The sequence below is a fragment of the Dipodomys merriami genome, unplaced genomic scaffold, assembly GCF_024711535.1.
Source record: "Dipodomys merriami isolate MVZ:Mamm:240054 unplaced genomic scaffold, mDipMer1.0.p SCAF_1102, whole genome shotgun sequence".
Classification (NCBI taxonomy): Eukaryota; Metazoa; Chordata; class Mammalia; order Rodentia; family Heteromyidae; genus Dipodomys; species Dipodomys merriami.
Window position 1 is genome coordinate 24618 of NW_027202386.1, and position 26339 is coordinate 50956.

Below are 26339 nucleotides of genomic sequence, written 5' to 3' on the forward strand. Positions count from 1 at the left end.
ACATAAAATCTATGTAAATAAAGGCTGAAACTTTTGTCTAGCCAGGTGCTTGTAGCTCATACCTGTAATACTAACTACTCAGGAGTTGAGATCTGAGGATTTCAATTTGAAGCCAGTGCAGGCAGGAAAGCCTGTGAGATTCTTATTTCCAAATAACCAGTTGGGGGGGAGGGGGGCTAATGAGGAGGGGTAGGCTTGAGCTGTGGCTGAAGTGGTGGAGTGCTAGTCTTGAATGAAAAAGCTCAGGGAGAGCACCAAGACCCTGAGTTCAAGCCCCATGGCAGGCACACACACACAAAAAATGAAGTCTAAAAAAGAAAATGTACATGGAAAGACAAATAAAAAGGTTTAGTATTTAAAAGAATTATCTCCCACACTTAATTTTTATTATATAAGATTTGTTCACAGTCTTTTTGAGTTTCATAACTGCCTGATGGTAATAGAAAGGGCATGTACATTTAGCAGATCTTTTTTATTTTCTCATTTTGTTTTTTGGTGTAAGACTGGAACTCAAACTTAGTACCTGTTGCTTTGGCTCATTGGGTAGTGCACTACCAACCAACTAATCCATGCCTCCAACCCTGATGTTTTTGTTGGTTGTGGGGCTTAAACTGAGCCTGGGCACTGTTCCTGAGCTTTTCAGCTCAAAGCCAGTGCTCTACCACTTGAGCCACAGCATCCAATCTTAATCGGTTTTTTTTGCCAGTATTGGGGCTTGAATTCTGAGCCAGGGCACTATCCCTTAGCTCCTTTTTCTCAAGACTAGCATTCTACCACTTGACCTATTTCTGGCTTTTAATTACAGATAAGACTTTCCTGACAAAGCTGACTTCAAACTGCAATCCTCAGATCTCAGTCTCCTGGGTAACTAGGATTAGAATCATGAGCTAAAAAGAAAACTTTATTTTTTAGAGGAAAAAAAGAGTGGTCTTAGACATGCCAAGGTCCTAAGTAAAAATGTGAGCTGTTTAAACTTTTAATTCAGTGTTTTTCTCCAGTGGAATTCATACTAATACTTATTTTTAAAAATAGTTGTGTCACTGCTAAAAGATAAAAGCATGAGTCCCTAAAGTATAATCCTAATGCACTTCTGCTGAGTGATAGATGTCTATTGATCTCTGCGTAGACAGGAAAATCAGATTAGCCTGTATAAAATTTCATCAGGGCTGTCAAAGCCTGTGATCTACAGCACTGATAGTTTATTTTGACAGTTGGTTGTGTAGTAATATCTGGAATTTTCTCTTACTCATTTGTCTGCCTAGCTGGATGTTGAGACCTGGCAGCAGGAACAGCCTGTGGTATTACATATATGGTCCAAGAAATCTGCCCATAACTATGAAAATAACTGCCATGAAGTATCTGTCTTTGTTAGCCCAAGGGCAACCTATTTTGAAGTGGAATTTGATGAGAGGTGTGAAACCGAAAAGCGCTAAGACTCACATGTTTTTTCTTCCAAGCAATAGTGGATCAAAAACAAGAGAAAGAATATAATAGAGATTATGCCTTCACAGGTATGATTATCTGGAATTTACAGACTCTAGAGGTGGGAAGACACACTGACACAAAGTTGGTACTTATAAGTGGCCTAAGGTAAGTCATATTCCCCAAACAAGGTAAATAAGTACTTCTGTAGCAATTCTTGTCCTTTTTCCAACTTTAGAGCAATAATGGTATGGTGTGTAGAAAGAGAAGGACTAGCTAGGCTCTGGTGGCTCATGGTCATATTGTTCAAAATCCTAGCTACTCAGCAGGTTGATATTTGAGGAATAGGATTTAAAGCTAGCCTAGGTAGACAAATCTAAGAGAGCCCTATCTCAACCAGCAAAAAGCCAGAGTGGAGACATGGCTTGAATGGTACAATGACAGCCATGAGCAAAATAGCTGAAAAATACTCAAAGCTCTAAGTACAAACCTTAATACTGGCACATTTCTAGAATGTAACCACACCCATATTTCTAAGGGTTGCTTTGATACTCTACTTGTAGAAAGGAACAGTTACACTAGAGATTATGTAGCCCACAAAAGCTAAAAATTTAACTATCTGGCTCTTCATAGGAAATTTGCTAATACCAATGTTGTCCAGAATAAATTAAAGAGCTGTTAATCTCTGAGTTCAGAAGGGCCAGTGGATCCAAGAGAAAGACTTAAACCATGGTGAAAGCTAGGAGCCCGGCTGACAGATCTGTTTAATATCTGGGCTGCAGCCTGCTTCAGACTGTTTACTTCTCTCTCCTATCAAGGGTCTTGGTTGAGAACAAAGAACTGAGCCAGTGATCACTGGTTGAGCAGATAGTCACTTGAGTTTTAGAAAGCTGAGCAGCAGTTTTCTACTAATTCTGCTTTCTAAATGTAGTTGTGAGTTTTGTGTTTTGGTATCATCTGTGTACATTTCTCTCTTAATCATTTTGAACTTATAGAAATGGAGACCGCTTTTAAGATTTTTTTGAGTCACAAAGAATATACTTAACTGCTGAGTTGTTGCCTCCTTCCATCTTGTTGACCACATGACTTTTTTTTCTCTCTAGAACGTGACGTTTAAGGATGGTGCTCTTTCATTCTGACAGCAGTAATAATGAATGGGGCTACAAATTCACCGTCACTGCCTATGGCCTGCCTGATGTTGCCGTGTCTTGTGGGTTAGACTTGCAACTCCTTGTTTCTCGACTAATGGTCCGCCTTGACTCCCAGTGCATGGCACTCAACTCTGTGCATCGTAAGTTCACAGTCTTGTCCCTTCCTTTTTCATTACAACTGTGTTGAAGAGCAAGGTAGGAACTCTTTCTCATAGGTGGTCTCCACATCACGAAAGAGCAAGGTATTAATAATGTTTCTTTTTAGTTTTCTTTAAACCAAATCAAAACAGTTTACCCACTGGGCACCATTGGGAAGTTTCTTGACTCAGGCTTTGGCCCTATCACAAAGTACGCTGTGGATGCCCTCTGTGGAGGACAATTGGGGAATTGCTGTTTATAGCAGCAGCATAGTCATTTTTAGAGATTTAAGTATACTCCAAGTAGATGGTAGAAATATAGTCATTTAATTGTTGTTTAAGTGAAATTTATGTGAACATAAATAGGTATGTGAATATATGTATTATCGTAAATTACATTAATCAACTTCGTATCATTTGTTCCAAGGGATAGATTCATAGAATAAATCTTTTGGAGTATTTTATATCTATATAATTTTTTAAACATTTTTCTGATTGTAAAATCAAATATCATTCATCCTAAATGGTCATTTTCTGTTAGGATTTTAAAAAGAGTTAGCTAAGGAAGAACAGCAGCATGTACGTGGTATTCAGGTAAGGAGTAGGTTTATTCATCATTCCAGCTGACACCAGACCATCTTGGTCCTCAACGTGGTGGGGAAAGGCCTGGGAAAGAGAGCTTGAAGAGCTGAGAAAGAGAGAGAAAAGAGCTAGAAAAGAGCTAGAAAAGAGCTAGAATAGAGAGCATCTGGGAAAGGTGGGAAAGAGAGAGCGAGGAAAGAGAAGAGACCTGGGAAAGAGAAGAGAAGGAAAGAGATGAGAAAGAGCTATAAAAGAGCAGAGAAAGGTCATCTGGGCCTGAGCTAGACCTTATCTAAATTATGGGCGGAGAAATTTGTGGCCACATCAAATTCAGATGTCACCTCAGCAGATGCAGATGTGACCTCTTCCATTTGTGCCAGTTGCCTAGATAACGCAAGTACTGGGTACAAAATTTGCTGCGAGGAGGGTGGAGTCTGCTTGCCATCTAGGAGCAGACCTTACACTTTCCAAAGCTTGTGTGTCTAATTTCCCTTAGTTTCTTTTTTAAAAAATTTTATTGTGAAAATACTGTACAGAGGAGTTAAAATTACATTGGCAAGGCAATTAGTACATTTCTTATCAAGCATTGCTGCTACCTCCTTTGTTTCCCCTTCCCATCCTTCTACCTTCCCTACCCTGCCAAAGTTGGAAAGTTCGTTTTTCAACATAAGGATTTGTCCAACTCTTGTTGTAATAGGTCCACCTATATCAGTATTTAAATGGTTTGTTTTTGCCCTTCCACTCCACAAATTATAACAACATCAAATACAATGAAAGCAGGGATTATACCGTGGGGGACAGACATACAAAGCAACAAAGAAATCATGTTATAAATATGTTAAATACAATTGCAAGAAAGAAAAAAAACATTTGACTACTTATCTTGGGGTTCATTTCATCTAGCATCAACTTATCTGACCTTTTCTTCTTGTCTCAGACATAAACTAGTAGTTCATAAACTGACAAATAAATGTAAGGAAGCCAACAAAAAAAATCAGTTCCTCTCATCTGATGATGCCTCTACAACAATGAGGAAAGAGTTCATCCTGCTAAGGAACTATGATAGGATATCAAAAAGAGAATTCATTCTTCTAGGTCTTCCCTATTTTTTCAATGTAACTTAAATGATGTAAAACACAATATACCGCTCATCAGTTTTGCACATTTTTATATGGACTTCACCTCAGTCTACAACATTCCTTCATTATTCTATTCCTGATATTTTTACACTACCAAGACATAAGAACATTTTCATACAATTTTTATTATAAAAAAAACTGTACAGAGGTGTCACATTTATGGGAGCAAATAATGAGTACATTTCTTAACAAGCATTGTTCCCTCTTCCCACCATCCCTTCCCTCCCACCTCCACAAATACGCTCCCCTCCCCCCTCCCCCTGACTAAATTGTAAAGTTCATTTTTCAACAGAGTGTCTTGTGCATCTCATTGTTACAATGAGTTAACCTGTATCCCTATTTAACCATTTTGTATTTCCCTTCCCCTCACCAAATTAGAGAAACATATACACAGGATGTAGGTGTACCAACTTCAAATACAATGAAAACAGGGGTTATAGCGTGGGGGAGGAACATATACAGAAAGAAAAAAAATCACATTGCACATCATAAGTACGTTAGAAACAATAACAAGAAAGAAAAAACATACTTGTGTCCCTGTCTTAGGGTTCATTTCCCTTAATATCATCTTATCTGCTCATATGCACATAGCTTTTGACTTATTCTGCTTATCTCAGACATATATTAGTTATTGAAAATAAGAGAAACCACGGGACCTATGTTTCTTTGGACTTGGCTTACTTCACTTAATAAATTTTTTTCCAAGACTTTCCAATTCCTAACAAATTGGGTGATACTATTCTTTCTGATGGAGGCATAGCATTCCATTGTTTATATACACCCACATTTTCTTGATCCATTCATCTACTGAGGGGCATCAGGGTTGGCTCTATATCAGCTATTGTAAATAATGCTGCAGTAAACATAGCTGTGCTGGTAGTTTTAGTATGGTCTTGTTTGTGATCATTCGGGTAAATGCCCATAAGTGGGATTGCTGGGTCATAGGAAAGCTTCATATGGAGTCTTTTGAAGAGCCTCCATACTGCTTTCCAAAGTGGTTGAACAAGTTTACACACACACCAAGAATGCAGTAGAGTTCCCTGTGGACAGATGCTCTCCATCATCTGTTGTTGCAAAAATATGGAACATTTCACTAATTTGCATGTCAACCTTGCTCAGGGGCCATGCTAATCTTCTCTGTATTGTTCCAATTTTAGCGTATTTGCTGCCTAATTGAGCACAGAACATTTTTTATATATAAAGTGTAATTTATTTTCTTAAACTAGACAATTCAAAAAAAAGTAAGTTCAAAAGAATTCTTGTGAAATTTTAGAAGCATGTATTTCTTTTTTTTTTTTTTTGTTAGCAATACAACAAACTGTTAGTACCATGCATTTCTTACATAAGCACACATTTAAGAATAAAGTCAAGACTGGCATGTCAAAAACAAAATAATTCCAGGTATTTGTTGTTCAAGAGATGTGTAGGAGGAGGAATTCAATTGTTCTATACAAGGCACCTGTCATAATGAACACTGCAGCAAGTGTTAAGGTTGTTAAAAGTTTTAAATTTTAAATGTATTTAATTTTGGGAATTTGCATATATATGCCAAAATTAGGACTGTTTGGCAGGTCATAAACTTTTCTATAAAGTATTTAAGGTTTATGGTATTTTAGCGTATTTGCTGCCTAATTGAGCACAGAACATTTTTTATATATAAAGTGTAATTTATTTTCTTAAACTAGACAATTCAAAAAAAAGTAAGTTCAAAAGAATTCTTGTGAAATTTTAGAAGCATGTATTTCTTTTTTTTTTTTTTGTTAGCAATACAACAAACTGTTAGTACCATGCATTTCTTACATAAGCACACATTTAAGAATAAAGTCAAGACTGGCATGTCAAAAACAAAATAATTCCAGGTATTTGTTGTTCAAGAGATGTGTAGGAGGAGGAATTCAATTGTTCTATACAAGGCACCTGTCATAATGAACACTGCAGCAAGTGTTAAGGTTGTTAAAAGTTTTAAATTTTAAATGTATTTAATTTTGGGAATTTGCATATATATGCCAAAATTAGGACTGTTTGGCAGGTCATAAACTTTTCTATAAAGTATTTAAGGTTTATGGTAGCAGACATATGGTACTAATTATGTACATTTCAGAGTTTATAGAAACATTACCAATAAGAAGTTGCAAAGTCTTTGCGTAAAGAAGCAGAGTGAAGAGTTAAGACTTTGTTAACTATATAGTTTCTGTTTAATTTTTAGGGCTTCCTTACTTTACATGTTAGTGAGGAACAAATGATGATATAAGCCATATACAAATGATGAGATGAGCCATAAAAAGTAATCTTAGTGAGTAATTTTAAAGACTACTCATAGCCTATAAAACTCTTTTTAAGGGGCTGGGAAGGTGGCTCAGTGGTAAAGCGCTTGTCTTGCATGCTTGAGACCCTGGGTTCGATTCCTCAACACCCATAAACAAAAAACAAGCTGGAAGTGGTGATGTGGCTCAAGTGGTAGAGTGCTAGCCGTGAGCTGAAGAGCTGAGGGGCAGCACCCAGGCTCAGAGTCCAGGGCCACGACCGGATCCAAAATAAAAACCAAAACAAAATCCTCTTTTTAAACATCATAATCTTAGCCAGTTTTAAATGTACAGGAATATGAGAAAGTAGTAAAATCTAATATGTAGAACACTGGTAATTGTTTGTTTTTTTATTTGATTAATCATTAATATTTAATTGTCCGTTTTCTTTATTTGTTGCATTGTTTTCCTTTTTGTAATATAATACAACTTTTTATAAGTCGTCCTCAGGAGGTACTTTGAGAAGCTTACTGGGATGGCCAAAGCATTTTTTATAGGTGCATGTGAGTTTACAAAGAAGAAAATTAAGACAAATTATTTATTAAAAAAATTATCAAGTACAGTCTGAATTAGAAGGGATGATAAAGGTCCACACCCAAAATCTTAGCCTTCGTCTGAAGCTGCGGTATTACAGAGTTGAGACCACAAAAGTGAGAGACTGTTTTTGTGTTTTTTGTTTTTGTCAGTCTTGAGGCTTGAACTCTGGGCCAGAGCGCTCTCCCTGCACTCTTCAGCTCAAGGCTGGCACGCTATCCCTTGAGCCACAGCACCACTTCTGGTTTTCTAGTGGTTTATTAGAGATAAGATTCTCACGGACTTTCCTGCCTGGGCTGGCTTTCAACCGGGATCCTCAGAACTCAGCCTCCTGCATAGCTACGGTTACAGTCCTGAGCCACCAGCACCCAGCATTGTTTTGTTGATTTTTATTTTGTTGGTCATGGGGCTTGAACTCTGGGTCCTGGGTGCTGTCCCTCAGCTCAAGGCTAGCGCTACCATTTGAGCCTTCGTCTTTTTCTACTTCTGTAGTGCTGAGGAATCAAACCCAGGGCCCCATGCATGCAAGGCAAGCACTCTCCCATTGAGCCACCTTCCCAGCTCCAGAAAGACTGTGCTTTAAAAAATCATCTAAACAATATTTGCTTTCTGCTTTGGGTTATATAATGAAATATATGAATATCTTTTTATATTTTTGTGAATTGTCATACTTCTAAATTTATGCTAACTTGAGCCACTTTATCCTTTTCAAAGTCATGAAATATCTCTGAGAGTGTTCTTCTGGGAAGATTATATTTGCACTTATAATTTCTTCTGAGTCATTTTTATTTTTTTATTGTGAAAAAACTGTACAGAGGGATTACAATTACATGGGCAAGATAATGAGTATATTTCTTATCAAGCATTGTAGCCTCCTCCTTTATTTCCCCTTCCCATCCATTCCAAGCCTCCCCCCCACCCAATCCTCCCCCCACCACCCACCAAAGTTGTAAAGTTCGTTTTCGACATGACAACTTGTACTTCTTATTGTTGCAACGGGTCCACCTGTATCCTTATTTAAACGACTTGTTTTTCCCCTTCCCTTCCACAAATTATAACAACATCAAATACAGTGAAAGCAGGGGTTATAATGTGGGAGAGAGACATACAAAGCAACAAGGAAATAATCATATAAATGCGTTAGAAACAAATGAATGAAAGAAAAAAACATTTAAATACGTATCTTAGGGTTCATTTTCCTAACATCACCTTATCTGACCTTTTCTGCTTGACTCATACATATACTAACTATTGCAAATGAGGGAAACCATGGGACCTATGTTTCTTTGGGCTTGGCTTACTTCACTTAATATAATTTTTTCGAAGTCTTTCCAGGCCCATATCAAGCATTGAAATAGAAACAGCAATAAGAGACCTTCCATCTAAGAAAAGTCCAGGACCAGATGGTTTTGCAGCGGAATTCTACAAGGCCATCAAAGCAGATCTCACACCAATACTCCTCCAACTCTTCAATGAAATTGAAAGAGAAAGTTCACTACTGAACACATTCTATGAAGCCATCATAATCCTCATCCTAAAACCAGGCAAGGAATCATCATTTTTATTTTTTATCAAAATCATTTTATATGTTATATTGATGGGTTATCATACATCAGATACCTTCAAATGTACATGAAGAGTCTAAAGATAGCAGTATGAATATTCTCATACAGCTCTTGTTTATCTGTTATGTACTTTCAGTATTATTGTACTTCTCTCTTTCACCCTTTTTCATTCATGGTCTTTCTCTTTCAGGCTCCATGTCTGCTACTTAGAATTTCAGCTGGTCTATTATCCCTCAGGATCCACTGGTTTTGTGGGAACATGATAGGGACCAACAGTTTCCCTTGCAGTTTTTAACAATTATAAGATTGACGTGATATTATTCTTTGCCATTCTAAATGGCAAAACAACAGATCTAGGAATTCCTTTTCACTTTTCTTCTGTTATAAATTTTATCTCATAGGAATCATTGGGATAGGTAAGATATTTTGACTTGAGACCTAAAAGTTCTTTTTCTTTTACAAATAACCTTTGTCTTTGATTATCAGTAAGTAACTACATGTAATGAAAACAAAACTATCCTATTGTAAGCAGACCGAAGTTGTTCACAGGGATGAAAAACAAGGTAATGGGGCAAGTGAGAACAAAGGATACCCATCATAGAGCACAGCTCCTCAGAGCAGTTTAACATGTACACTTTGTGAGAATGACAATGTGCTGGGAACTATTGATTAAATCACTGAACACTGATTTATATATATGTACATATATTTGCATATGTATATTTATTTATATATGCATATATGTATGTATATGCCCTTATATATGTACACATGTATGTTACTATACACACAAATTCACACATACATATACACATGTATACATGCACACATGGAGAAAGACACATATTTACAGCCAACACAAGTTTCATTAGTTGTTGACTATGCCTTAGATGGAATGCTTGGAACAAAATATGTTGAAAATATATTTGTCTCCATGAGTTCTTTTACCACTCCTCTTATCTCTTAAAACTGGTAGGTTTTGACAGATTCGACTTGCAAAATGCAGTACAAGTCACTTAGGAATCTCAGTAAGTAAAGAACATATGGTGTCTCCCAGCTCCCTACAGAATGCTTGCTCTTATAGACACTCTTAACAACCAAAGTAGCAGGAAAATATCCTTGTAAAGAATAAAGTTATACATCTCATTGTTGCAATAGGTCCACCTATATCCCTAGTTAAATGATTTTTTCCCTTCCCCTCCACAAATTATACCTACATCAATACAGTGAAAGCAGGGGTTATACCGTGGGGGAGGAACATGCAAAGCAACATAGAAATCATCTAATAAAAATGTTAAAAACAATTTCATGAAAGGCAAAAAAACATTTGAATACTTATCTTGGGCTTCATTCCCCTAACATCAAGTTATCTGACCTTTTCTGCTTGACTCAGACATATACTAGTTATTGCAAATAAGGAAAACCATGAGACCTATGTTTCTTTGGGCCTGGCTTACTTCACTTAATATAATTTTTTCCAAGTCTTACCATTTCCTAACAAATGGGGCAATGTCATCCTTTCTGATGGAGGCATAGAATTCCATTGTGTATATATACATTTTCTTGATCCATTCATCTATTGAGTGGCATCTGGGTTGGTTCCATATCTTAGCTGTAGTAAATAGGGGTGCAATAAACATAGTCGTGCTGGTAGCTTTAGTATGGTCTTGTTTGTGATCACGTGGGTAAATGCTCAAAGTCGGATTTCTGGGTCATAGGGGAGCTCTATGTGGAGTCTTTTGAGGAACCTCCATACTGCTTTCCAAAGTGGTTGAACAAGTTTACACTCCCACCAACAATGTAGAAAGGTTCACTTCTGTCCAAATCCCCTCCAGCATCTGTTGTTATTAGAGTTCTTTATTATAACCATTCTAACTGGTGTGAGGTGGAATTTCAATGTTGTTTTGTCGAAAAACGAACTTTACAACTTTGGTGGGTGGGGGGATGACCGGGTGTAGGGGGAAGATGGGAAGAGATGGGAAGAGGAAAGAAAGAGTAGCCAACAATGCTTGATAAGAAATGTACTCGTTATGTTGCCCATGTAATTGTAACTCCTCTGTACAGTATTCTCACAATAAAAAAAATAAAGTTATAAGGCGCTAAATAGCATCCTTCCTTGAGCTCTTTTCCAAAAGACAGCATCAATTCCTAAGCAGATGAGTGAGTCCTCAGAAGACTGGCCCTCAGACCAACATTTAACCAACCCATGTGAAAAGTCCTATGAGAGAAATGCTGACTGAGGTCTGGCTGATTTCCTGGCCAAGAAAATAAGAAAAGAAGAAAGTATTTTTAATGTATTAAAGTTTGAGAATAATTTGTAAACTGTCAATAATTGTGTAGAAAACAACTATACCAACTGACAAAAAATGATGTGCTCTTGGACTTGGTGAGTGATTTTACATGTGTCTACACAAGTAGAATCAGCATAAATCAAGCCAGTATTTCTTCATTTAAGATATGAGGAAAAGATACAGGTTGACCCATTGTAACAATGAGATGTACAAGACACTCTATCAAAGAGGGGGTGGAGGGATGAGTTGGGGAGGTGTGAAGAGAAGGGATGGTAGGGGCAAAACAAAGGAGAGGGTGCTCAATAAGATATATACTCATGCTGGGCGCAGGTGGCTCAGGCCTCTAATCCTAGCTACTCAGGATGCTGAGATCTGAGGATCTCGATTTAAAGCCAGACCGGGAAGGAATTCCAAGAAATTCCAGCTTTTTTCTTTTTGCTTATGTGGTGCTGAGGAATCGAACCCAGGGCCTCATGCATGCAAGGCAAGCACTCTACCACTGAGCCACCTTCCCAGCCCCTGAGAAATTCTTATCTCCAATAAACCACCCAAAGACAGGAAGTGGCACTGTAGGTCAAGTGGTAGAGTGCTAGCCTTGAGCTGAAGAGCTGAGGACAGCGTTCAGGCCCAGAGTTCAAGCCTCATGAACGACAATAGAGAAAAAAAATAAAATGTACTCATTACCTTACTTATGTATCTGTATCCCCTCCATACAGTATTTTTACAATAAAAATATATATTAAAAAGATACAATGAAAACTTCTGTACTTATAGGAAGTTGTATTTGTCACTCAATATCAGTAAGGTATTGGTTTTAGGACCACAGGCATATTAAACTTTGGATACTCAAATTCTCTACGTGAACACAGTATATTATTTACATTAGAATCTGCCCACAAACTAGTGCAGAGTAATTGCTATGAAAATTTTTACTACATTCTATATTTGTAATGAAAAATAAAAGTATATGCACTATCAACAGATACAATTTTTTCAGATAATTTTTGTCCACATTTTGTGGATGGAATTGGGAGAGCAATTTTGAAAAGCACAAATTTCATCACCAAGACCGGTCTGCAAAACAAGGAGCTAATACAGCATTACTGAATAGTATGGAACGCCAAGGAGAAGTACTTGAATTGAGACAGTATCAGAAAGTGTAAGCACACAAGGACTTTTTAGAAATGCAGCTGCTAGATTTCTCATGGAGAGCTTTCATAACACTTTGTGAAACACAAGTCAGAACCTTACTGAAGTGTAGATAGTTTTCCCTCAAATTTCTCTCATGCTCGGTCATTATCAATCAACATATAGCTAATCATGAATAATCCTCTAATAACAAAATATTGATGGAGTATTTATATGCAGAAAACCTGGGAAGGCTAACTTTTTTCAATTAGGACAGTTGTATTCTATGATCCAGCAGAGAGGAAACTAGGTAAGCATCCATTTACAGTCTTCTGAATAATTCTGCTTCTGACAACATCAGTTATTTATCCATACCTGTGCCGGAGTGAGAGGCTTTTAAAAGACTTTAATGATTTTAAATTTAAATTTAAATGTGGAATGAAATTAGTTCCAATAGTGCATTACATTAAGATATTTAGAAACAACTGAGAAACCTAGAGATCTATAAGATTTTTTTGGAAGTGAAGGGATATTGGAATTTGGTTCTTTATATTTTAAGCAATTTGCAAAAAGAATTGGCAAATAAAATTTACATTTGCAGCAGACTTGACACTTATTAAATTTTGTATTGAAAAGAGCGCAGCCTCAACAATATATTAATGCTATCCTCTTATTTATCTTTAAAGGTTTATGCTTCTGGTCTCTTAATATTAAAACAAAACTTTTTTTTAATCTTTAGCTAGTAGTCCAAAAGGGTTTTGCTTCATCATGTCAGTGTTGAATAGAGTGTATTTATGTATGTACGTATGTTGAATAGAGTGTATGTTCATTTCAATGTACAATACATCTGGATCATTGTCAAACTTTCCACTTTTCTTCCTTCCCTTACGCCAACCCAACCTGTTTTCTACTTATATTCTCACATATATACTGAAGTATGCCCTGACAGGGACTCCAGCTGGTACAGCTTCTTTCCTGGCTTTGCCTTTGTTTTAGGGATTTTAGAGAAAAAAACCCTCTAAACAAGGTTAACTCGACCTTCCAACCAGCCCATTTCTTGCAATGGAAAGAATGCCTCTATGCTCCTCTCCCCTTAACAACCTTACCCACCTTGATTGTTCAGTTAAGGACTGACCCATAAAACAGATAGGTTGTAATCTGGCTCCAGCTGGTGACACCACATGCTTTATGATAAACCCTGCCTTTTGCACATGCTTACAGTAAACTCCACCTATTAGCCAACTGTGTGTGGTCTGGTATGGCCGTACAATCCTTTGTGTGTGTTACGATCCCATTGGTCACCTGCGCGTGACAAGGCTTGACCTCATGGATTTTGTCTTTAAAAAACAAAGAATGGGGGCTGCTCCAGGTTGTAGTATCAGCTCCCGAGCCTGTGCTGAGGCCCTGGCTGGTCAGTGTAGGAACCTCAATAAAGTTGATTCCTTATAAACATCTTTGTTGCAGTGGAATCTGTCACTCCAGAAGATTAGGTGGGCTTGCCTGCCCTGAGTAGGGGGTCTTCCTACTACATTTAATGAGGGCTTGTCCAGGATAGAGCTCTTAGCCACTCCAACCTGAGGGGGATTGAAGTCCCTGGCTGGTAGGACAGTGTGTGAGCACTTGGCTGTTGGAGAGAAGTTCCGAGAAAAGCCTCGAGGTAAGCGGGGTCGACCTAGGTAGAGAAGGCGCCAGAGTGAGGCCAAAAGTAGGGTGAGGCTGGACGCAGCAGAGTCCCCTATGGCTGAGGAAGTCCAGGGACACCTCGACCCCTCAATTCTACCTGTCCTAGCAGTCCTAGTTGGACGGGAGCTTGCTTAAATATTTGTCAATTATGAAACTGCCACTGACCACCTGCAAGTGGCTCCAGTTAGATCTCAGCCTCAGGCCTTGCTCAGGGGGTCTGAGCATAGGGGAGAACTTGTCAGTCTTAGGGACCACTGCTAAGGACATTTTTTCCTTGCCTGAAGATGACTGGGAATTCTTCTCCACCTTGGAATGCCCCTAGGTCAACTTTTGCAAGAATCTAAAAGAAAAATCCTCCAGAGGTGAGTGGAGGGGGGTGGGGTTAGAGTCCTCTTTTTAGTGAATGGTGGTGAGATGTTGTCCCATTCACTGAGAATTGATTTTGTTTTTGTGGCCACTTGTCTGCCTTGTTTACTTCAGTGTGTTTTCTGTTCTATGTTTTCTGAGGTAGGGAAGTTCTGGGTGAGCATGATAGGCTCATTCAGCAGACTCTGCATTCAGCTTGCTGAGTGAGAAGAGGGCAGAATTCTGGTAGGGATGTACTGGGGACCCGTTAGTCCCCAACTCATCCTTTGGTTGTTGTCTACTTTTGTTTTAAAATTGGGACCAGTTTTAAGTGTGGATCCTTCGTTTTTGTGTTTATTTGTGTTTTTGTTATTATTTGAAGAAGAATGGCCAATAGACACATGGAGAAATGCTCTAGCCATAAAATAAATGCAAATCAAAATAACATTGAGATACCACCTCACCCCAGTTAGAATGGCTATAATCAAGAACTCTAATAACAACTGATGCTGGAGGAGATGTGGCCAAAAGGGAACCCTACTGTATTGTTGGTGGGAGTATAAACTTGTTCAATCACTTTGGAAAATTGTATGGAGTTTCCTCAAAAGACTGCACATAGATCTCCCCTATGACCCAGAAATCCCACTTTTGGGCATTTACCCAAATGAACACAAACAACACCATACTAAATCTACCAGCACTACTGTTTATTACAGCATTATTTACCATGGCTAAGATATGGAACCAACCCAGATGCCCCTCAGTAGATAAATGGATCAAGAAAATGTGATACACACACACACAATACACATATATGTATATATATATATATATATATATATATATATATACATATATACATATATAATGGAATTCTATACCTCCATCAGAAAGAATGGCATTGCCCCATTTTTTAAGAAATGGAAAGACAAAAAAAATATAATAAGTGAAGTATGCCAGACCCAAAGAAACATAGGCCTTACGGTTTCCCTAGTTATTTGCAATAACTAGTATATGTCTGGGACACGTAGAAAAGGTCAAAAGCTATATACATATTACCAGTTAAGATGACATTAAGCAAAATGAACCCCAAGATAGGGACATAAGTAATTTTTTTCTTTCTTTCTATTTTTTTCTAATATATTTATAAGGTACCTTGTGATGTTTTTTGTTGTTTTGTATGTCCATTCCCCACTGTAGAACCCCTGTTTTTACTGTGTTTAATGCTGGTATAATTTCAGAATGGGAAGGGAAAAAACAAAATGTTTAAATAGGAATATAGGTTGACCCATTGCAACAATTAGATGTAGAAGACACTATGTTGAAATATGAACTTTACAATTTCAGCAGGGGGGTTGTGGGGTGAGATGGAGGGGAGTTGGACGAGGAGTTGTGAGTGTAGTTGTTGAAGTAGGAGGGAAAGATGGTAGGGGGAAAAAAGGAGGAGGCAACAATTATTGATAAGAAATGTACTCATTACCTTGTTCATGTAACTGTAACCCCTTTGTACAGTATTTTCACAATAAAACTTATTAAAATAATAAAAAAAAGAACGGCTTTTGCAGAACTCTGCCAGGTGTTTCAATAAATCATCATTCCTCAGTTGACTGGGGACTGATGATAAACTGACTCTGGGCTCTTCTCCTTGTGATTCTCTCTTCTATTCATCTTTTCTCTCTTTTCCTCTCCTGAAGTAGCACGTGACATTCTATGTTTCATCTTTTGATTTCTGTCCTTATAAAATGATAAACATTGGATTATGCTACACCCCAATGGGCAGTATAAATCCTGGCTGTAGCTCATAAATTTGTAGTGGAGACAGACACACCAGCCAATTACACTAATGCAATGTGAGGTTTTTGTTTATTCTTGCCAAATTTTGATGTTTCTGTTTATTAAATCTTTTTCAGGTATTTAGTTGATTCTGGTATAGGTCTATTGGATTAGAAAGATATGGACCTTGCAGTTCTGAATGGTACAAAGGTAGTCACAGGCCTGTGAGGGTGTTGTTCAATGTGCCTTTACACAGGGAGCTGTGTGCTAACATTCATGGACTAGGAGAGAGTGCACTTCATGTGAGAAGCATCTTGTGGACAGAAGACTCACAGCACAAGAGTGAAAGTCACTCTGGAGAGTCCATGTGCAGGTAAATTATTAGAGAACCATGGAGAAACAAGAAACCACAGCTTAGGGCTGGGAATTTGCTTTCCCAGACCCTATTCTGTGATTAATAAATGTGTCAAAGCAATTCTCACACAAGTAAGTGAAATATTTGCATAAAATTTCCAGCCAGAAGAAAGCCACAAATAACATCAAACCAAATGTGCACAAAAAATGTCCAGACAAATTGCAAGTCAAAAACTTCTTCAGCAGGTTGCAGGGCTCACATCTATAATCCTAGCTATTCAAGGGACTGAGATCTGTGGATCTTAGTTCAAAATCAACACAAGCAGGATAGTTGGTAAGACTCTTATCTCCAATAAACTACTCAGAAAAAAAAACAGAAGTGGCACTTTGGCTTAAGTGGTAGAGTGCTAATCTTGAACAAAAAGAGCTCGGGAACAGTGCCCAGACCCAGAGCTCAAGCCCCATGCCTTACAAAAAACAGAAAAGAAAAAATCCCCACAACTATTCCATTGAATTTCTCATTGAGGTGAGACACTGGAACAATGAAATACTTCGAGATTTAAACAAAGGCATGCACCTTCCAGGAGAAATGGGGATTGAACACCTACTTACCAAATGTGAGACTTGCCAGATACCATTACGAAAAATTGTGTCAAGACTTGTAAATAAATGGGCAAATACAGAATGTAAGCAAGCAGGGGAGCACAGGGGAACATGAAGATCCTGAAGCTTGCACTAAGTGAGGAATTTATACTTGTTTGCTTCCTGTCACTCTGGTGTCAGCAAGTGACAGAGGTCAGTGCATGCTGACAGAGTTGTGACTCCAGGCTTAGATCCTTCTCCAGAAAACTTTTCTTTTTGTGGGGCTTGAACTCTGGGCCTGAACACTGTCCTTCAGCTCTTCAGCTCAAGGCACAAAAACATGTACAAGAGAAGAAAGTTAGGAAGTTAGGAAGTTGGAAAGAGGGAAGGAAAACTCTCAAAAGAAGATCAATCACCTAAACAAAGGAGGAGGCTGCAATGCTTGGTAAAAAATGTATGCATTATCCTGCCCATGTAATTGTAGCCCCTCTGTACAGTATGTTCTCAAATAAAATAAAATAAAATTAAAAAAAAAGAAGATCAATCATACAGTACCTTAGAATGCTCATACAAAATAATTGCGGCAGAAGTGGGGAAGATCGCGACGGGGCAGTAGGGAAACGCCACAGCTCTCTCCAACCAAAAAGAGAGTTCAAGTTCCAACGCTTAATCTCCCCAAGAGACCGACAACAACAAAAAGATGAACACTCAGAGAAAAACCAGAGGCAGAGAATAACAAAAAAAGAAAGAGAGGAAAAGAAGAATTTCAGAACAGAGAAAAGCAAAGACTCCTCCCCAAACCTTTACTGGCCGCGCAGCAGTGTGCCAAGCCGCCAGCCAGCCTGCCCGGCGGGGGCTGCCGGAGCCCGAGACACACAGGGGGCCACTTGCAGATCACCAGGTACTGGTTTGCAGAACAGCGGATCGCCAGGAACAGAGAGTCTCCGGGAGTCTCCACGAGGATCCCACCCCCACCCCTCACTCTCCACCGGAGCAGAGAGGCTCCATCCCACCAAAGCCGCTCGGCACCAGCAGTGCGACAAAGGGACCTGTCGACAGACCACCTGCCCGATCACAATCGCAACGACCTGGCGGGGCCGCCCGGGCCCCAGAGGCACCGCGAAGAAGCTGCCTGAGCATGGACACTTTTGACCCGACAGCTTCGACAGAGGCAGAGACAGAAAAGAATCACACAGAGCCACCACCACCCAACCCAGCCTGCAACCACCCCAACTGAACTCGGATTGCAACAACAACTGACGACGTACACCACACAGAAACAACCAGCTCCAGGGTGAGTATCCCACAGGGGAAGTGTATCCCTCAAGGGAGACCAGAGCTGGAGGGAATCCCCAGACCCTGACCTAGACTCCCTACCCCAACACCCAGACCACAGGACCCACTAAAACTGGGAACTATTTGAGAGCTCCACCAGCCCATGGAGCACACTCAGCTGGCCAGGCTAGAGCAAGAGTGCCCTGGAAGGGAACTTAAATGCCCAAGCCAGGAACAGGGCCCCTGGGTCAAGACTACCAACAGTAGAAGAAATTTGAACTGTGTCCCCCAGGCTGTATAACCTAGGTGGTATACACATCAGCACAGGCCTAACAAGTGCGCTCCAGGCTGCATAACCTAGGTGGTATACACATCAGCACAGGGCTAACGAGCATGCTCCAGGCTGGGGCCGGAACCAGGCCCCGGGATCCGGCGCCTGAACAACACGACCAACTCCTCCCAACTGAAGTAAAAAGCTGAGCATATGCCTCAACAGAGGGGAGAAAACCAGGAAACAACACTCCCCGGGAAGCACGCCTGTGACAACAAAAGACCTTGAGGCCCAGGACAAGAGAAGCCCAAACCCCACCAAAACTCCACCCATATACCCTAGACTGGGAATTGGGCAACACAGGCTGCGAGCACCTAATAGTAAGCAGGAGGTCAGACTGTTAAGGTGGCTCAGCAATAGAGTGATAGTCTTGGATGTATGAGGCCCTGGATCTGATTCCTCAGCATCACAAAAGCAAAAAGGGTCAGAAGTGGTGCTGTGGCTCAAATGGGAGGGTGCCAGCCTTGAGCTGAAGAGCTGAGGGACAGCACCCAAACCTAGAGTTCAAGCCCACAACCTGCCCAAAACAAACAAACAAAAACGCATCAGGAGCCCATAGCAGACTCCAGTATTTGGGAGAGTGCATCCAGAGCATCTGTTCTTCACAAGAGCACCCGTAGGAGCAAACACAAGCAGTGTAGGCTGCTCAACCCTTCCAAAGGCGGGAACTGCCAGCAATCTACAGCGGAGAGCTGAGAATCCTAAGTAAGTCAGAATAGCAGCTGGAAATAGGCTCCCAACAGAACCCAGATCAGGCATAGACTCTCTCTACCAATACAGAATCAGCAACCAAGCAAAGACAGACACACCAAAACAAAATTGAAGAGTAGTCTCCTGAACCTCCATGCGAAAATCACAGAGAAATATCACAAGGTTTACCACCACCCAGGACAGCAAGCTAACCTCAAATGCCAGCAGCCACGCAGGGGAGAGCCCCAGTGGGAGCAAAGCATGAATGGAAGACAAAAGCTACATCCAAGGGTTGCTGGAGGCAATGACTCAAGAACTAAAGCGAGAAATTGATCAGAAATTGAAAGAGCACATGGATGAACTAACAAAAGAGATACAGGGTATCAAACAAGAGATGCATGCAAAAATAGAAGCTGCACAAACCTCAGTAAGAAGTGAGATAAACGCCAAATTAGAGGTAATGCATACCTCATTGAGAGGTGAGATCAGTACTCTGAGAACCAACATTAAATCCATAAAGGGATCCATTTCCTCCATGCAAACCACAATCGAATGAACAGAGTGAATGAAATGGAAGGTAGAGTGTCAGATACAGAAGACAGAATACACCAAATGGACCAAAGAGTGACAGATATGGCAAAATCACTCAAATTAAACCAAAGGGAAATTCAAGAGCAAGCAGATAATGCTAAAACATTTAACCTTCGCATAATCAGAGTGGACGAAGGTGAGGAATCCCAGAGCAAGGGAATGCAACACCTATTTAACAAGATAATCAATGAAAATTTTCCCCACCTCAAAAACGACCATCTTAACTACATCACAAAAACTTATCGAACACCCAACAAGCAAGACCCCAGGAGAAACACTTCTAGACACATTATAGTAAAAATGATAGATCTGAATAATAAGGAAACAATCCTGCATGCAGCAAAAATGAAGAAGGAGCTATACTACAACGGGAAAAAAGTTAGAATCACTGCAGATCTCTCCACACAAACAATGAATGCAAGAAAAGCCTGGGAAAGCACCATACGAGCCCTGAGAGCCAATAACTGCCAACCCAGACTAATATACCCGGCAAAGCTAGCATTCACATTCGATGGAGAACTGAAAATTTTAATAGCAAAGAAAAACTAAATGAATACATAAACATTAAGCCAGCATTACAAAGAATTCTAAGAGGGGGGATACAACCTGAAGAAAGCAACCAGGAACTGGGGCCTGCCCCAAACAGGCGTTACTCAAAGTCTAACTGAGCAAGCACAGGAGGAAAGGAAAGAAGAAAAACGTAGGAAAACGGAATGGCAGGGACAACAATGCATCTCTCTATACTTTCTCTTAATATAAATGGGCTGAATTCGCCAATTAAAAGAAAACGAACTGAGGACTGGATCAGAAAACAAGACCCATCCATCTGTTGCCTTCAGGAGACCCACCTCTCAGCCAAACATACAAACTCAGAGTGAAAGGGTGGAAAAGGATCTACCAATCAAACGCCCCCAGTAAGAAAGCAGGTGTAGCTATCCTGATATCTGACAAAATAAACTTTTCATTAAAATCAGTACAGAAAGACAAGGACGGACACTACATATTAATAAAGGGAACAATCCAAGAGGAGGATATAACCATCATCAACTTATATGCCCCAAATATTGGTGCACCCAGATATGTCAAAAAAATGCTCTCAAACTTACAGAATAAAATAGATCCCAATACAATAATACTAGGAGACTTTAACACACCACTCTCACCAAAGGACAGGTCTACCAACCAGAGGATTGGCAAAGAAGCTACCGAATTAAGAGAGGCCATACTCCAAGCGGAATTAACTGACATCTACCGAGTAGTTCACCCTAAAACAACACAGTACACATTCTTTTCAGCAGCACACGGAACTTTCTCCAAAATAGACCATATCATAGTTCATGCAAGGAACTTAAGCAAATACAAAGGGATCGACATAATCCCCTGTATCCTATCTGACCACAGTGGAATCAAGCTAGCTCTCAATAACAAAGCATACCGCAGAAATTTCTCTAATACATGGAAATTGAACAGCACACTCCTTAACAATGCCTGGATAACAGAAGAGATCAGAGAAGAAATAAAGTATTTCCTACAACTCAATGAAAATGAAAACACCTCACAAAGAAACTTGTGGGACACAGCAAAAGCAGTCCTGAGGGGCAAATTTATTGCCCTCAGTGCCCACATCAAGAGAATGGAGACAGACCAAGTAAATAATCTCATGTTGCAATTAAAACAGCTAGAAAAACAAGAAAAAATGGGACCTAAAGCTACTAGACGAAGCCAGATAACCAAATTAAAAGCAGAGATTAACAATTAGAAAATCAGAAAACCATAACCAAAATAAACCAAACAAAAAGCTGGTTCTTTCAAAAAATAAACAAAATTGATGGCCCATTGGCTAGATTAATTAAAAAAAGAAGAGAGGAAACCCATATTAATAGGATTAGGGATGCCACGGGAAACATCACAACACATACCCAAGATATCCAAACAATTCTAACAGACTACTTTCAAAAGCTATACTCTCTAAAGGAAGAAAATTGGGCGGAAATGGATGCATTTTTAGAGAAATACAAGTTGCCCAAACTGAGCAAAGAAGAAGTTAGCCAATTAAATAAGCCAATATCCTATAATGAGATACAGGAAGCTATCAAAAGTCTTCCAACAAAAAAAAGCCCAGGACCAGATGGATTCACAGCAGAATTCTATAAGACTTTTAAAGAAGAACTAATACCCATACTCCTCAAGCTCTTCAGAGAAACAGAGAAGGAGGGAGCTAACCCAAACTCATTCTACGAAGCCAATATCACACTCATCCCCAAACCAGGCAAAGACCCAACCAAAAAGGAGAATTACAGGCCAATCTCCTTGATGAACACAGATGCAAAGATCCTTAACAAGATTTTAGCTAACAGAATCCAGAAACACATAAACAAAATAATTCACTATGACCAGGTAGGCTTCATCCCAGAGACACAGGGATGGTTTAACATATGTAAGTCAAGAAATGTAATCCAACATATCAACAAGAATCATGTCAAGAATCACATGATTATCGCCACAGATGCAGAAAAGGCCTTTGACAAAATTCAACATTCATTCATGCTAAAAGCTCTGGAGAAAATAGGAATAGAAGGAACATTTCTAAAAACAATAAAAGCCATTTATGACAGACCAATAGCCAATATTATACTTAATGGGGAAAAGCTACAACCAATTCTCCTAAAATCAGGAACAAGGCAAGGGTGTCCACTGTCTCCACTCCTCTTCAATATAGTCCTAGAACCCTTAGCCAGGGCAATAAGGCAAGAAAAAGACATTAAAGGGATCTGCATAGGGAAAGAGGAAGTTAAACTATCACTTTTTGCAGACGACATGATACTATACCTCCACGATCTCAAAAACTCTATCCCCAAACTCTTAGAAATCATAAATCACTTTGGCAAAATAGCAGGATACAAAATAAACCCACAAAAATCAGTTGCCTTCTTATACACTGATAATGTACAGGAAGAGAGGGAAATAAAGGGAGCAACCCCATTCACAATAACCTCCCCAAAAATAAAATATTTAGGAATTAACCTAACCAAAGATGTAAAAGAACTATTTAATGAGAACAATAAAAAGTTAAAGAAAGAAATTGCAGAAGACACTAGGAAATGGAAAGACCTCCCATGCTCCTGGATAGGGCGACTTAATATAGTAAAGATGGTAATACTTCCAAAACTAATATTCAAATTCAATGCAATTCCTATTAAAATCCCAATGACGTACATCACTGAAATACAGAAAACAGTCCAAAAATTCATATGGAACAACAAAAGACCTAGAATAGCCAAAACAATTCTAGGGGATAAAGACAATATTGGAGGGCTATCCATGCCGAACTTCAAACTCTACTACAGAGCTATAATAACAAAGACAGCATGGTACTGGCACAAAAACAGACCTGAAGACCAATGGAACAGAATCAAAGATCCAGAAATAAATCCACAGGCCTACACCCAGCTGATATTCGACAAAGGAGCCAAAGACATACAATGGAAGAAACACAGCCTCTTCAACCGCTGGTGCTGGGAAAACTGGGCAGCCACATGCAGAAATCTAAAAGTGGACCCCAGCCTATCACCATGCACCAACATCAACTCAAAATGTATTAAAGACCTTAACATTAAACCTGAATCTCTGAAAGTACTGCAGGACAGAGTAGGAGATACACTTGAACTAATAGGCACAGGAAGGAACTTCCTGAACAGAGTCGCAGGGTCACAACAAGTTGGAGAGAGACTAGACAAATGGGACTACCTTAAAATAAAAAGCTTCTGCACAGATAAAGCTATCGCAACCAAGCTAGAAAGACAACCAACTAATTGGGAAAAAATATTTACCAGCAATATATCAGACAAGGGGTTAACATCCTGTATATACAGGGAACTCAAGAAACTAATCCCTCCCAAACCAAACAAACCAATTACTAAATGGGCAAGGGAACTAAAGAGGGACTTCTCAATTGAAGAAATAAAAATGGCAAAGAAACACATGAGGAAATGTTCATCGTCCCTGGTGGTGAAGGAAATGCAAATAAAGACAACCCTGAGATACCACCTTACCCCAGTCAGAATGTCCCACATCCACAAATCAGCCAACGACAAATGCTGGAGGGGATGTGGAGAACAAGGAACGCTATTGCACTGCTGGTGGGAATGTACACTTATACAACCACTTTGGAAAGCAGTCTGGAGGGTCCTTAGAAAGCTAAAGATTGACCTCCCTTATGACCCAGTCATACCACTTCTAGGCATCTACCCTGAACAACAGGAACCAATATACAAGGACACGTGCACCTCCATGTTTATTGCAGCATTGTTCGCAATAGCTAGGATATGGAAACAACCTAGATGCCCCACCACAGATGAATGGATCCAAAAATTGTGGTATCTATACACAATGGAATAATATGCAGCCATTAGAAATGACAAAATAATGGCATTTGCAGGGAAATGGATGGAGCTAGAAGGAATCATGTTGAGTGAGGTAAGCCAAAAATGAAGAGACAAACAGTACATGGTCTCCCTGATAAGTGGATGCTAAATCCAAAATGTTAGGTGATATGACAAAACTAACAGGACTTAAGAAACAAAGAACTCCCACTCATCTGGTTGAACCACTACCAAATATCCCCATGCTGCTGATCACATATATGGTATATAACATGTGAGCACCGTTATATATTACAGACTGTGATAGACAATTTGCTCCAGGAAAGTTAGAATGAACTAGTGACTTTAAATGAGCATCATTATTCCACAATACTGTGAATTTCCGGAAATTATGTAATCACTTAATCACAATCAAAAAAAAAAAAAAGAACCTCGGGGAAGGGAGGAAGGGAGGGGATAGTAGGGGGAAAACAATGGAGGGGGTAACAATGTTCAAGAGGAAGTGTACTCATTACCTCACTCATGTAACTGTAACCCTCTGTATAGTATCTTTACAATAAAAAAATAAAAAAAAGAAAAAAATTAATTGCAAAAATAGCAGGATACATCACCAAGAGCCGTAAAAAAGTCCTCTCTGTTAATAATTTATTAGTCTGTAATTGCACAGATTGTGTTTTCAAATAATCCGCTTTTCAAATATAATGCAGCCACAGAGGGCCATGACTTCATTTTTTTAAGACTAAAACGTCTCATTCCTGTATAATGTCCCATTCATAAATGAGTGGAATCAAAGTCTCTAGTGCCCCTGACGATGAGGCCCTCCCTTGCCAACCACTGGGAAAAATAAATACTACAAAATTCAGTAGGAAGCCACCTTGTTTGGCCAGCTTCACTCTTCCTAGCTCTAAATTTCCCAGGATTTTCCATTTCATGAATCTCGTATTTTCTCCCATAAGCCCAGCCAAGATGGTTACACTTTCTCAATTCTCTTTGCTCACATCCTTATAAAAACAAGTCATTTAAGGATACAGGTGGACCCGTTGCAACAATGAGAAGTACAAGTTTTCATGTTGAAAACGAACTTTATAATTTTGGTGGGAGGGAGGATTGGGTGGGGGGCAGAGGGAGACTGGGAAGGGATGTGAAGGGTAAACAAAGGAGGAGGCTGCAAGGCTTGATAAGAAATGTACTCATTATCTTGCCCATGTAATTGTAACTCCTCTGCACAGTGTGTTCACAATAAAAAAAATGATTTTTAGCATAGTTTTCCCTGAAGTATCTACATCATAGGAAATCTATGTGTGTGTTTGTGTGTGTGTGTGTGTGTGTGTGTGAGAGAGAGAGAGAGAGAGAGAGAGAGAGAGAGAGAGAGAGAGAGAGAGAGAGAGAGAGAGAGAGAGAGAGAGAGAGAGAGAGAGAGAGAGAGAGAGAGAGAGAGAGAGAGAGAGAGAGAGAGAGAGAGAGCACCATTCCAGCATTAAAAATCAGTCATACATCCTGGGTGCCAAAGGCTCATACCTGTACTCCTAGCTAATCAGGAGGCTGAGATGTGAGGGCCACAGTAAGAAGCCAGCCCAGGCAAGCAAGTCCATGAGGCTCTCCAATAAACTACTCAGAGAAGGCCAGAAGTGGCACTATGGATTAGGTGGTAGAATGCTAGCCTTGAACACAAAGAAACTCAGGGACAGTGCCCAGGCCCTGAGTTCAAACCCCACAACTTGCAAAATATGTCATACAAAAGTCAAACAAATTCAGTAGTCATACAAATTCACTGAACACTATGTTGAAAATGAACTATACAATTTGTTGGTGAGATGGGAGAGAAAAACAGAGAAAGTAAGGGAAGGGGAGATATTGTCCAAAAAATGTATCCATTATCTGACTTATACATCTGTAACTTTTCTGTACATCACCATTATAATGATAATTTTAAAAAGGCATAGACCTAAAGATATAGAACTTATGTCTCAGTTAAATAGAATCAATAACTTCTGGCATCAATGAGAACATATAAAATCCATATTACAGTTTCACAAACTGTTTTTTTAATGGGGGAGAGCCAGACTCCTTGTAGAAATGAC

General features: G+C 39.5%; 1 long non-coding RNA gene and 1 other non-coding gene across 2 annotated transcripts in view; both read right to left on the reverse strand.

Moving 5' to 3' along the window:
- The window catches only part of LOC138822488 (uncharacterized), a 95865-nt gene that overhangs the window by 22352 nt on the left and 47174 nt on the right, over positions 1–26339 (reverse strand). The window lies entirely within an intron of this gene.
- LOC138822490 (U6 spliceosomal RNA) lies at positions 5506–5612 on the reverse strand. The gene has a single exon (XR_011370477.1). It is a non-coding gene; the product is annotated as a U6 spliceosomal RNA (small nuclear RNA).